This window comes from Apostichopus japonicus, chromosome 23 (assembly GCF_037975245.1).
Source record: "Apostichopus japonicus isolate 1M-3 chromosome 23, ASM3797524v1, whole genome shotgun sequence".
Classification (NCBI taxonomy): Eukaryota; Metazoa; Echinodermata; class Holothuroidea; order Aspidochirotida; family Stichopodidae; genus Apostichopus; species Apostichopus japonicus.
The window spans coordinates 2601856-2615087 of NC_092583.1; the positions used below are offsets into that span (position 1 = coordinate 2601856).

Below are 13232 nucleotides of genomic sequence, written 5' to 3' on the forward strand. Positions count from 1 at the left end.
TGATCCGTAACCTTGCCAACGGTTGGCGTCGTCGATGGCTGACTTAGCTATTTGCTTAGGAATAATGTCAGATGTTTATAATGTATACACATTTCTACAGATATATATGTATGCTGTGTTCAAATGAGATGTCATGAGGTAGGTTGGAGATGGAAAGGGAAAAAGAAACTGTGACTATATGAATGGATATCCGAGGTTGGCTTTGAGGGCATGGGAGGAGCTATAGGGGTGGTAAATTCCCCATTAGCTCAATTCCCTGAGCATGTGTATGCATACACTTATAGACTCAAATCTACTGTGACTTTTCCACACTGTGGTCTTGCCACTATCTTTAAGAATATTGCTATATCCCTCTTTAGATATCCACAACACGTCAGATTCTGGTCACATACTCTCTCATGTGTACATACTCCATTGAACATATTAGCCAATGTGCTTTTGCAACCAAAGCTACATCATAGCAAACAGTGGCGGGATTACAGGACGGCCCCTTCCCCCCGACCTTGTGTTGGCTTTTTTTTTATCCAATTCGGTCGGTACCTGTAATGTGGTTGGTTATGCCACAGCAATAATTACAACTCTGCGTTTCTTTTATACTTATTTATAATGTAATTGCACAGGCTATAAAAATGGAACCATCCATTGTGAAGATCCTTATTTAAATCTGTAATGCACTCCTCGTACTAGTATACTAGTACTAGTACGAATGTGACGGCGCCATATAGGCCTATGCCTTTTAAGATTATCCAGCTTGACTGTATTGAACGTTGAAAGAAACACTTACTAGAAGTGGAGAGGGTTCTTAGCTGGTTTGCCTCCTATGAGAGTGTCAAAGGGTGCCATCTAGCCCTTCATTAATAGTTAGATCGACCATATGTCCTGTAATAAATCTGGCAATTGTATGCAGATAGCATAATTACATTTTCAAGTACACAACTAGTACTGGGAAATAACCTATAAATATTGCACCATATTCCATCTAAGGTCTTTCTAAATCCCCAAATTTCTCAAAGGGGAGGGAGACTCCCAGGTTTGCTGCCCCCCCCCCTCCCCCCTCAATTTCAGACATCAGATCCAATCCCTGATAACAAAGTTGTGGACCAACTAAGTTGTTTGTTGTCAACCATTAGCTGGAATTGTTCAGCTCTCAGGGGTTTCTTCAAAATGAAAGTCTGGGTTAAGGCTGAAGCTGTGGTAAAGTTTGCCAAAATGGTGAGATTCAACTATGCCAGAGTATGTGAGCTGTGCACATTAAGTGTACATTAATGTGGGCTTTGTTTTGTTAAAAACACATTGAGTAACACAGATAACTTGTATAATGTACATCCATTTATGAGGATGCAGTATATCTCTCTGACCTTAACAGTTTGAAAATCCCCATTGAACTCTTCCACATGCCTCCATCTTGATTATTGCCCCCTCCCTCCCTTTCCCTCCCATATGTCTATGTTACTATGGTAACCTTGACTAATGACCCACCTGTCTCTTATATTGTATAGCAAAGGCTATTGCCTTGTTGTTTGTTTATTTGATTCATCATGCTCTGTTTTATTTTTCTTGTTGCTATTGAGGGAATAGTTATGTGGTGAAGAGGATACGGTAAAAAAGAGATAAACACCATGCACACAGTGTAAACAAAAATATGGGTACCTTCCTACATAGTAACTTGTACCTACACTACCAAAAGTAGGCTTTGTATTCTGGTTTGTTGAGCTGTCCTTCAGCTTCAAATATTTCTTCACACTCTCTCTCTCTGTTCTTCAGGGATGGTACTAGACCACAAACTAACTTCTCTTCCCTTGTATTTTTTAATTTCATATATATGTGGTGGTTTTCTTTGTCAATTGTTACTGTTTTACTTTTCTACCTCTAGGGACTTTCTCTATCCTTGGTATTTGGGTGGAGTCATTGCTAAGGTTAAAAGTATTCAAAGATATTTATTCATCTGGAAGACACACACATCCTTGTTATCTAACTTGTTCCTATTTATATTGTGGTATAACATAGACCACAAAGACTTACCTTTAAGTTTTATAGAGTTTGTCTGTCAAGAGTTATCTGCTGGTACCCTTTTATCAAGGATACAATATTTGTCCATGAGTGGATGTTTAGGGGGGGGGGGAAGGATTTCATCTATATGAACCCTTTTTTTTTTTTAGGGAGAGACGTTGGAATGTATGTATGTTTGTATATATTTTAGATCCTCCTGCAAGGAACTTGCAAAGAAGCCTCATTGGCTTATCAAAGCTGCAAGCTGACTGAAGTCAGTCTCTTAGATTCATATTTAACGTCCATGATTATGAATTGTCAACTGTCAACAACTACATAACTGTAAGACATACATTAATCTTGGAGTGACTTGAACTCGGAACCTTATGATTGAAAGGCACCGACCGTTAACCACTGAGCTAACACTCCTTAGAATCATCCTGAGAATTCAGAGATGGTACAAATCAGCACATTTATGTTATCATAACACATTTTCTAACTTGATTGTTATAGTTTACAGTTATATGTAAAGCCAGTCAGACCTGCCAGTTGTTCAACTTTTTTTCTGGATTGAATCTAGGCTAAGTCAACTCACAGAGTTTATGATTATCATGATATGTTAGTATCAACTAGTGTATAAAACAACTTTGACCAAAATCAACTCAAAATGCTCTAAACAAAAGAACTTCATTGTATGTAAACATGATTAAACTGAGGGAAAACTTATCCTCATAATTCATCTGAGTTCCTTATTTAATGAATCTAACCTAAATTTTTCTGTTTATAAACCAAACTCTTTCATGGGTTATAAATTATAGTCAGCACCCATGACCTTTTATAAAGTTCATATCCAGTAGCTGTTTAACCAGAATTTATACATGTATGTATTATCATGGATGTAATATCAGAGTGACTAGGATTACAACCCGGATCTAACAGGAAATCTTATATTAAAATACTTTGAAAGCAATTTAAATTAATCATTTGATATCTTTTTGACCTTTGACCAAGCTTCTAAACCCTTTCATTGTGTCGTTTTGTTTGGGCAGTGTAAACTCAAGCATGGTTGTAGTAGTTAAGATGGCTGAAAACTATAGTTCAGAGAAAATCATTTGGGAAAACATTTACAAAAGCACTACGCACATGATTGGCTGATAGAGGTGGTGGCCTGGTGAATAGTAAATATTGACTCACTTGTATTAACCTTGTAAGCTCAGTTCATAAGTGTGGTTTTATCACTAGTGTGAAATTGGAAAATGCTAGACAATAGGTAGTGTTGATAATGCAAAACATGAATGATTTTATTGTTGCACTGGACCATAACCACTGTGAATCATCGCACACAATCCATAAAGCACATCAGAATGCCGGATACTAGCTTTCATCTTTGACCAAAGGAGTTGTGTTATCAGTTTTGTGCCAGGCTTATACATATTTTTGTTCCATCTATGGTAAGGGTTAAATCTTTCTGTTTTGTTTAAGTTAATAAATAATACGTTTGTGTAACATTTAATATGCACAGCCTTATATGTAATCTATCATTTTAACTTTGGGTGGATATGAGTTGGAGTAAAATTTTTGTGATGTATAGGAATTTGAAATAACTTCTACATTGATTTTAATTATTAAGTAACAGAAAATCAGATACAGCAAAACTGACTGAGAAATTATAAGGACTTTTTACTTTTTTTTTAAACGAAATGTTTGGCTGGAATGAGACGACTTGCTTGAATGACATCAGGCTTACAAATTCTGCGCTATGCTATGGGGATTCGAAAACTGTTGAACTATGTTCGACCCAAAAGTATGTTGCAACCATATTTTGGTGGTTTGCAAGATTTCATGCAGATGTAAAAAAATTTATCTATAGCTTTTTGGAGCACGTCAAAGGATAATGATTGCATTATTATTGTTTTAACATCAAAGTCCACAATAGTTCAAGGTACCTCATATTCATTCTGTAATCCATTCTGAGAGGGGAGGGAAGGGGAGTGAGGATCTGATGTGTCATGGCTAAGTCCTTCTAGAAGATCCTAATGGGCCTAAGCATTTGCATAATCTGCTCTACCAGTCTTAGTATAATCTAGTCCCTATAGTTGGTGCATTGGTGGTAAATCATTTAGGCCTACTTATTACCATAAAAAAAATTAAAATTAAAAAATTAAAAAATAAGAAAAATGATAAAAAAACCCAAGCATGACCTAATACTAGAAATTGTATAGCTGTCCGACATGAATTAATCAAGTTATAGGTTGTTCTGAGTTGTCCACATGTGTACATGTGGGAAAGTCATAAAATAACTGCCTTCAGATCCAGTCGGAACTTTTTCTTAACTGGGGTTGCCGGTCCAAACCCCATTTCCTTGCATAATGTGGATCCAGGGATCAAAGCCATATCACTTCCATGTTATACAAATCTAACACTCAAGTCATTGCAAATGTTATACATCAGTTATATTAGTGTGATGGATCTATGCTCATGTGTACTCATATGCAGCCTTTCTTGAGTTCTTTACTATTAACATCGCCATACATATAGTCACCGCACTAAAAGTGCCGGTCAAGCACACCACAACTTATGTAATACAACATTTGTTTGGTACGTTAAGTTTAAAGAATCATGATATAAGAACATGGAATTCTCTTACTGCTGCTATAAAATCTAAACCATCTAAAATAACATCTATAAAAAGAAGTAATTTCTCAGTATTTATACATCAAGAAACCAGAGAATTAGGTCTATTTAGTAATGAAATGGCAAGTGTCAGATGGGTCCCTCTGATAAAGCAATAGGAAGCTTAGGGTGCTTCTCAAGATGTGCAGTTCATTGTGGCATTTAAGAAAGAGCTAAATGAATTGATATATGTCTGTTCTATTAAGTCTATAAAACATCAAACTATCAAACACTGCCTATTGATGGTTGGGTCGCATTCAGTCTGGGCAGAATAACGTTTGTTTTTGAAACATTTTAGCATATAGATGAGTAGTTCATGAGTGAGTTCATGAAGTCAAAGGGAAAACCCCTTTTAATAATTTGTAGGGAAATGTTAGTTGATTAATCTACATGAGATATGTTGATTTGCACAGCCGATGGGTTTTCAAACAAACAAGGTCAGAGTCTGATGTTGTTTGATAACAATTAAATTAAGAACATGATCAGCAGGGAAGTGTACTTCAATTGGTCTTATTTGGTTACGATGCCTGCCGAAGGCTCAATAACCACAAGGGAATTAATGTCCTACTAGGTTGGTGGATGCCTCATGACTTGTGGGTGTGCCCTATTGCTGTTTGTGGTAACCATCTCATGAATATTAATTAGTGGGCAGGGTTTAACATAAAATTCTTAAACTGTCATTATCTCTTCAACTATGTCAGATTTGGTATGGTGCTGTAACTACATTGTAAGAACATGTTCTTAGCAACAGTAACTTTAACCTCATTAATATTCATGTCATTTGCTTCAGTGGAAGAGGATTGTATTGTGCAGCGCCCTCACATATGAAGTAACGATTGATTGATATGTGTTACAGCTTTATGTCAATGTACTGTCTACAGATCTATATATGTTTTACTGTTGTTTACCATTTATCCATCCAATCGCATATATCCTATGAATATTATATGCTGTGGTTGTAACATTCAAATTTGGATAATTGTGACCTTGCAATCAACAAGTCATAATATTATCATCACTATCATAAATTATCCATTCTTTACTTCCTATGTGTTTGACCTATTTCCTTAATTTGGTGCTTCCCCACATGGTAAAGTTGTAGTGTGGCCTGACCAAAAGGAAAATGGGTTTCAATTTTTCTTGGAGTTTTAACAGGAAGGAAGGACTTCATAAAGGTGAAACATATCCTATGACAGATTGGGTAACAAATTACTGTGTGGACTCGCTCAAAAGTTTCGGTGCGGTTTTGCTTGTATTCTTCGAATTTGTATGGAAAATGACTTACATTAGTGTTTGCAAAATATGTTAGAGAATTCCTTGAAGGAGATACATCATAATGTTAGTTTTAACATACATTGTTGTGTCAAGCATTCGGTAGGCTAGTTTATGAGCAGTAAGCGCTGTAAAAGGTTCGTTCAATGTGATCGAGGATTAAACTAGTTAGCAATCACTGTAAATCTAGAATCGGATTAAAAGATTACACAGAGTGAGCTTTATTTGCAGTTTGTCCCGACACGTCTTCTGATTGGATTAGATTTGCCAAGTGGTTTATATAGGAATTACCGTTAAAGGTATGTATGTATATTCTGTTATTACTTACCACTTAACCACTGCAGCTGTAAACACTTCTTTTCACAAGGACATAATCAACTTTTAACTTAATTCTCTTGTGAGCATAATGAAAGGTACAGCATGCTGTGTCATGGGGAGTGGATTTAAATTTTGGCCAACACTGACATACTCAAAATAAAATGAATTCCTGTTTATAATCGAAGCTTTAATACATTTGCTATCTCTACCAAAACAAGTTTGGTGAAATTGGGGAAGTGGGTAGGGGGAGGGGAAGGGGAGGGGAAGGGGAATTTTATATCTTAGAGCAGTGATTGCCAGGAAAATTGGAAATTTATGGAACAATGGAGGCCTTGGGTTTGAGTATTTTTGGAAGTAGAAAACTATATAAGTATTGATCCAAGCATCCCTAAACAAAAATGAATAATAATTAGGTTAATATAGGACAGATTTATGTCCTTACAAAGACAACAGAAAATTGAAATGTGTGCTATGAACATTAGAGGGTTTAGGTTTGTGTAATTTGTGTACCCAATCATGATATATATACCTGAAATGTAAAATGGAAAAAAAAAAATTGCTTGTAAAAAAAGATTGCTTGTAGAATGGGACACAACTGAAAAACCAAACTGAAAGTTCGGAGACCCAATGCCTATAAATACATTAACCCATCTGTTTAATAACCATGTGAAGTTATTCTTCAATGCATCATATCTCCGATTTCACGTTTTACACAATCAATCAAGCTCGTCGTTGAACCCAAAGAAGTACAAAGTTCAATTAAAAATCTCAACGATCAAAAAGTTGAAACGAAGCGTCCTCCTCCGACTGAATTTGATTTCCCCATTCGTTATCGTGTGTATGAAGAAGCTACTCGACTTAATTCTGATAAACCAACGTCAAGTGGACTTTGGTCTTAGTCGTTGCTGGTGGGTGATTTAGTGTTTAGAACAATGTGCTGATGGTGGAATTGTCGTAATCTTTATTTTAATGATGTTTATGCTATATTAAATTTATTATTTCTATTGGAAAGATTTTATAAGAGCTAACTGATTCATGAATGTTAAACCTGTGACATGTTTCAGGTAAGTTTGTTTATGCTTTACAGGATAATGTTCTAGTGAGGTACGCACATACACCTGACTGTTATTAAGGTGGTTTATGTCGTTGGAAGGTAGTACTGTAACAATTAAGTTAATTTTAGATATATGGTCGCTATAGCCTATGTAGCGGTTTTATGATTGTTAAGTGAGCTTCAATTTGTTGGAAGCCATGACTTTAGTGTACAATTGATTTGTTATGTGGTTGGAAGGTAGTAACAATTAAATTTAATTTTAGATATGGTGGCTATAGCCTATGCAGCGGTTTATGGTTGTTAAGTGAGCTTCAAATTGTTGGAAGCCATGACATTTAGTGTACGATTGAATTTGGAAATTATAGCTTGGGCAATATAGGTCTGTGTTGGCCTTTTTATCGTATATATATACTCATGCCTCAGGTATTTAAGTTGTATTTATGTAGATATATATAATCCACGAAGGGATTATCTACAATAAGAATAGATGCTACAATATTAATACTATCTTCAACATTGAGGGACACTGCAATACTTATATGGAAATATGTACAATAATAAAAAGAGGCATGGATTGTCATCTTATATATTCTCTTGGAGGTTCTTACAAACTGAAAGTTAGATTCGATGATACAGTAATTAATGTCCTGTGTGAGATGTTAGCTGGACTTTTAATATCATTAAGAGATAATTTTGGTGTTAGCAATATTTCATTTCCAAATATATCCTCAGTCATTATTGTACTCATGTCTTTGATTTAAACTTGAAATATCTATAATCATTAAGTAAATCAAGTGAATCTACTCTATAAATGTGGTCAAGTGGTTAAGGCAGTGGACTGGTGATCTAAGGATTACAGGTTCGAGTCCTGGCCAGATCATTACGTTGTGTCCTTGGGCAAGGCACTTTATCTCCATTGCCTCTCTACACCCAGGTGTATAAATGGGGACATGTGAGGTAACTTGTAAATATAGTTGGGTGCGCCGCTTTGTGGCTGCACCCTATGGGAAGTCCCCCGGGGGACGCGTGGTTGTGGTGCACTGTGGTGCCCCAGGAGGGATTGATTGAACTGCACACTTTGGTGTGTAGGCGTGACAAGTTACCAATGACCAAGGCTAAGTTGTCAAAGCGCTACGATCTCGATGTAGCAGCGCTATATAAGTGTCTAATATGTATGTATGTACTACAATGAAGGAAGGCTATGTCCTACATTATTGAGGGACATTGATTGTCATGTATATATGATATATATATTGGAAATCTCCAATATGAATAACATGCATCATGTCTATAGATGTAATTCATCAAAAACTGACCCGTTTTGTCCTTTTGGGACTCATCAGGCGAAGAATTCAAAAGCACCAGGGGTGCACTCTGTACAATCATTACACTTGGGTAATATGCCCTCATTGACAGTCATACAAAAACCAGTTTATATGCATTCACACACCAGTAGAATCACAGGTCGAGTGACAGCAGTGGCGGAGCGTCCATACAGTCAGGGGGGCGGATGCCCCCCCCCCCTGACGGACTCAAATGGACTGCTGGCGCCCTTTTCAGCTCTTTACCACTTTTTACTTATTCGCAATTATTGACTTTTTTATTGCGCTCTCATCTACCTAGATTGACATTTGTCACATTTTGTTGGTGTAATTTGGTGATGACACCTATTTATTCTTTGTTTATCTGCAAATTAGCCAGGCCCTGAAGGGTCATTTCCGGTGATCTAGGGAATATCTTTACTCAAAAAATTTCTGTATGCTACGCGCCAACTTGTGGTGGCGCTCCGCTTAGATAGTGTCGAAAGCGCCCCTACAGACCATTCTCGCCCCTCCTGACCAATACCCCTAGCTCCGCCACTGTGTGACAGAAAGGTCTGGAGTTCGATACCTACCTTCGCCTGATGATTCCCAAAAGGACAAATTTCTGGTGTGTTGATCTTTATTAATTTTATATGTAGACATACATACACCATATGATGGACATGTGGTGTCATATACATGTCCTTACAAATAGAAATTTATATTTGATATAGTGTTTATTATTCTTTTGTAAGTTCCTGATACCCACAGGTCCAACATATATCAATTCCGTTTGGCACGAACTAGGGCACTGAAATCATCCAAACCGTTACAGTTATCAGTTAATAGATCTATGACTCATAGCTGCTGTACTACATGAAACCAGCAGAGTGGATCATGTTAGAACACACACAGCTCACTTATAGTACTACACTAATGTGATTATGGAGTGAATTCACTTCAAGCAAATCTAAAAGAACTCCTGATTTGCCATTGCCTTGTCTGATAGCAAATTTCAACCAATTAAAATCATTGTAACATTTTGTGAAAGATTACTTAGAACTCTTATCTCTCCAAATCTGTTTCGAGGAAATCGATAGTCACTATTCGAGGGTTTGAACAGTGCTGCTGAAACCATGGAGGTAAAACAGACAATCTGATAGTGGTTACCATTATAAGCTATATTGAGGTCTGCCGAAATATATGTAAGATATATACATGTCATGTATGTGATGATCTAGTAGCCAAGCCCTATTGAGATGATCATGATATGCTGTAATGTCTCAAGTAAGTCAGTAAAAACGTAAGGCATGATATTATTTATATACTGAATGACTGAGTGATGCAATGTTGATCCTAGGTCTACACAAACTTTCTACAATTAAAGTCAACAAAGCTCTGTACTTGTTAATAGATGTCTGATGTGTATTGTGTTGTGTAGCTGAGCTTCTGTGTACTAGTCCATATAGTATTAAACCATTAATATTGTACTGAGAGGCTCCATAGTAGGCCTATGTATGTTGCTACCCTATGACGAGTTGTTGTGTAAATCGAGTCCAAGCCTAGATAATCCCTTATTTACTAATGTACACAATACAGTGACACAGTGGCCGAATAACATCATCAGTTCTCTTTAAAAACATCAGTGCTTCTCTTACTTTTGAAAATTCGCCCAAAAATACCGCTGCCATAACAGTTTACCTGCCTCGGGCATTTTAATCGGCTCTCGTGGTAGATCGCGGGAAATTTGAGCCGTGCGAGTGAGCTTTTTCCACGCTCGTTTCCTATGCTAGTCTTGGCGAATTGATCACGTAACACACAGGCTAAAGTTCCAGACTAATAACCTTGTAAGGTGAAAAAGTTGGCAATGACGAAAAAATAACGTCAGTCTTACTAAAGGGTAGATTTTCAAGTGTGGTATGGAGAATTTTGATGAATGCTTTATGGAACAGGAGTTTAGGGATTGGTTCAACCAATTTGTCATCAATGCCTATTTAGGCATATATAGCTCAATCAAATTTTACCGATGTGTTTGAGTACCAAAGCATATTTTTGGCCGAGTTTATAGATTTATTATTTATTTTTCATTTACTATTATGTGTCCCAATTGTACGTGATTAAATTGAGGAATAATCAATAGAGATGTGACGGTGTGAAATATGTACAAAGTTTGTGAATTTAAAATTTGGATTAATAAAAGCATGTTAGTATACTTTGGGCAACTGCAAGAAAAAGAAGCAAAGCAGGTGATTGCCAAAAGTGAATGCAAAGGTGCAAAATGTATTGCAAATCTTAACTGAAGAAATTATTGGCACATTTTTCCTCCAACCACACCCCTCCCTCATCCCCTCATTCATCCTCCTCTACCCATCACATTAACACCCATGTAGCTACTAATTTATTTCATTCTATAAATTAGATTGGATCTTTTCCTTAGATTAAGTAGATATTATACAGTTTGTATATATTTTTATATCAATCAGTGATATGTACAGCTCTGATAATATTAGCTATTGTTTACATTGATTGATTCAACCATCCCAGCTGGCCAGCTGTCTGCATTGCAATCAATGGTAAACAACACTGACTATAGCTCATCACTATATAGCTACTACTATATGTGAATCTTGTGACTAATTCCTGTCATATTTTGAGGTCGGAGAGCTGTCTTTCCATCCGCTCGTCTCTCTCTAATTCTGTTCCCTTCCTGAAAATCCGGAGGTTGCGGTACCTCCTATCCTCTTCATCCTCCTCTAGGGTCTGTTTCCCTTTATCTTTCCATCTCAGATCCTACTTCCTCTGTCATATCAATAACCCTTCTTTTCCTGATTGCATTAAATGATGAAATTCCTATTTATCCATCTCATCAACCCCTTCCAAGAAATCTATCAGCAGGATAGGATATACAGTAATCTCATATGAAGTCAACGTTGCAAACAGTCTCAGCTGCTTCGAGCACATTGAATTCATAGAGCTCAGGTGTATCATGTATGAGGCATGTTCGGGATTAAAGTCATCAAAGCACGTTAGTGGAAAAAGAGGCCGAAGTGCGCCCTCTTCCCTGGGCAGATCTTTCTTAATAGTCCCCTTGTTTTCCAAAACAGCTAAATATTCAATTCCACATTTGATAGATTTTTTCAATTTTTATTATTACATTACATAGAGAATTGAGCAAGTCTGATTATGACATTACATTTCCATGATTTTATTTATTTATTACAACATTGTTGTTGATGCTTTTTTTTTTGGTGGGGGGAGGGGTTGTGAAAAAAATGTTTTTTTTTCCGTAAATGTTCAATTTAAAATATATTGCAGTGGTTAACATGAAATAAAATATCGGCATTCATTTCAGTGTCAACGCTGTGTGCACTGACCAATAAAGATATGAGAATGAAAAACTACAAAGAGAACGCTAATGGTGCCATCTGCTGACAGCATGACGTTACATCACAGATTGACAACATGGCTGCATTGGCCATGACTGCCATGTCTCCCATGCATAGCAACTAGATTTGTTGTAGATACATGGGGGTAGGGGTGGGGATAGGGGGGTGAAGCTCTTCGTCCCAAAGATTTGTATGATGCAACCTAACAGTGAAGATTGTGTTGATATTTGTCACTTTAAATCTAATCAAGGAGTGACATTGGTATCTTGTTTCCTATTTTAGTGAGAAAACTTTAATAGGTATATAAGCCCACTTTCTGAAATAATAGTAGCACAACAAAATTTACAAGTGTGGTAAATTGTAATATTTTGACTGTTTTTGTCACATTTTTCAACATTTTAATTTTTTTTTTCATTGTAAAATATAAAACATGTTTCTATGTCATGACTGTCATCATTGTGGCATTTTATCGTTTGAAGTCGCCTCTATTTCCTGTTTTTAAGCTGATGTTTCTTGTGTCAGTAAAATATGTCACTAATCAACTCTTAATTAATAATGTTCATTTGGATTTCTTTTTAAGTGAACTTTTTTCATCAATGTCTTTTACAGAAATCTTTTCCTCTCGATTCGTATTTGGACTTGCTTGAACCTTGTTGCCCTTTCTTTAGAAAATAATTGTCTTATAAACAGAAGTGAAAGTGATCGATGGGTAGTTAATGGATAGTGCAAGAGTTATGCAAGTAACCTTAGATTTATAGAGGTGGAGATGGGGGAGGGGGGAGGGGGGGGGGTTGCAGGAGTCTTGTGTATGTTATATGCATTCTGAATATACTTCTCCCAGATTTGTAGGTATTTTATTTTATGAGGGCAATCAGTATAAGGAAGTACCATATCGTTAACGCCCAGTTTGAAATTTAACGGTTTGAAGTTTCCTTCCTTTGCTCGCATCAAACCTTACTTAGACTATAAGGATCTCATTACGAAAAGCTACGAAAACTGTAGATTAACTTATTTGTGTACGTCTTGAAAATATCACAGACTATCTAAAATTGTTTGCGAATCACTTTTGGCCCCATTGTGCCCCAAAGTTTGTTGACCATGGATTAAGACATCAATGGTTTCCCTTCAAATAATGAAGGAAAATTTGACAGATTGAAAATTTTTGATTTCCACTTAACATGTCAGTCGGCCTACATAGTAATTAAAATAGACATAATGTGTTGTAATTAGAGGGGAAAG

General features: G+C 36.5%; 1 protein-coding gene across 5 annotated transcripts in view; it reads left to right on the forward strand.

Moving 5' to 3' along the window:
- The window catches only part of LOC139964946 (uncharacterized), a 182035-nt gene that overhangs the window by 80851 nt on the left and 87952 nt on the right, over positions 1 to 13232 (forward strand). The window lies entirely within an intron of this gene.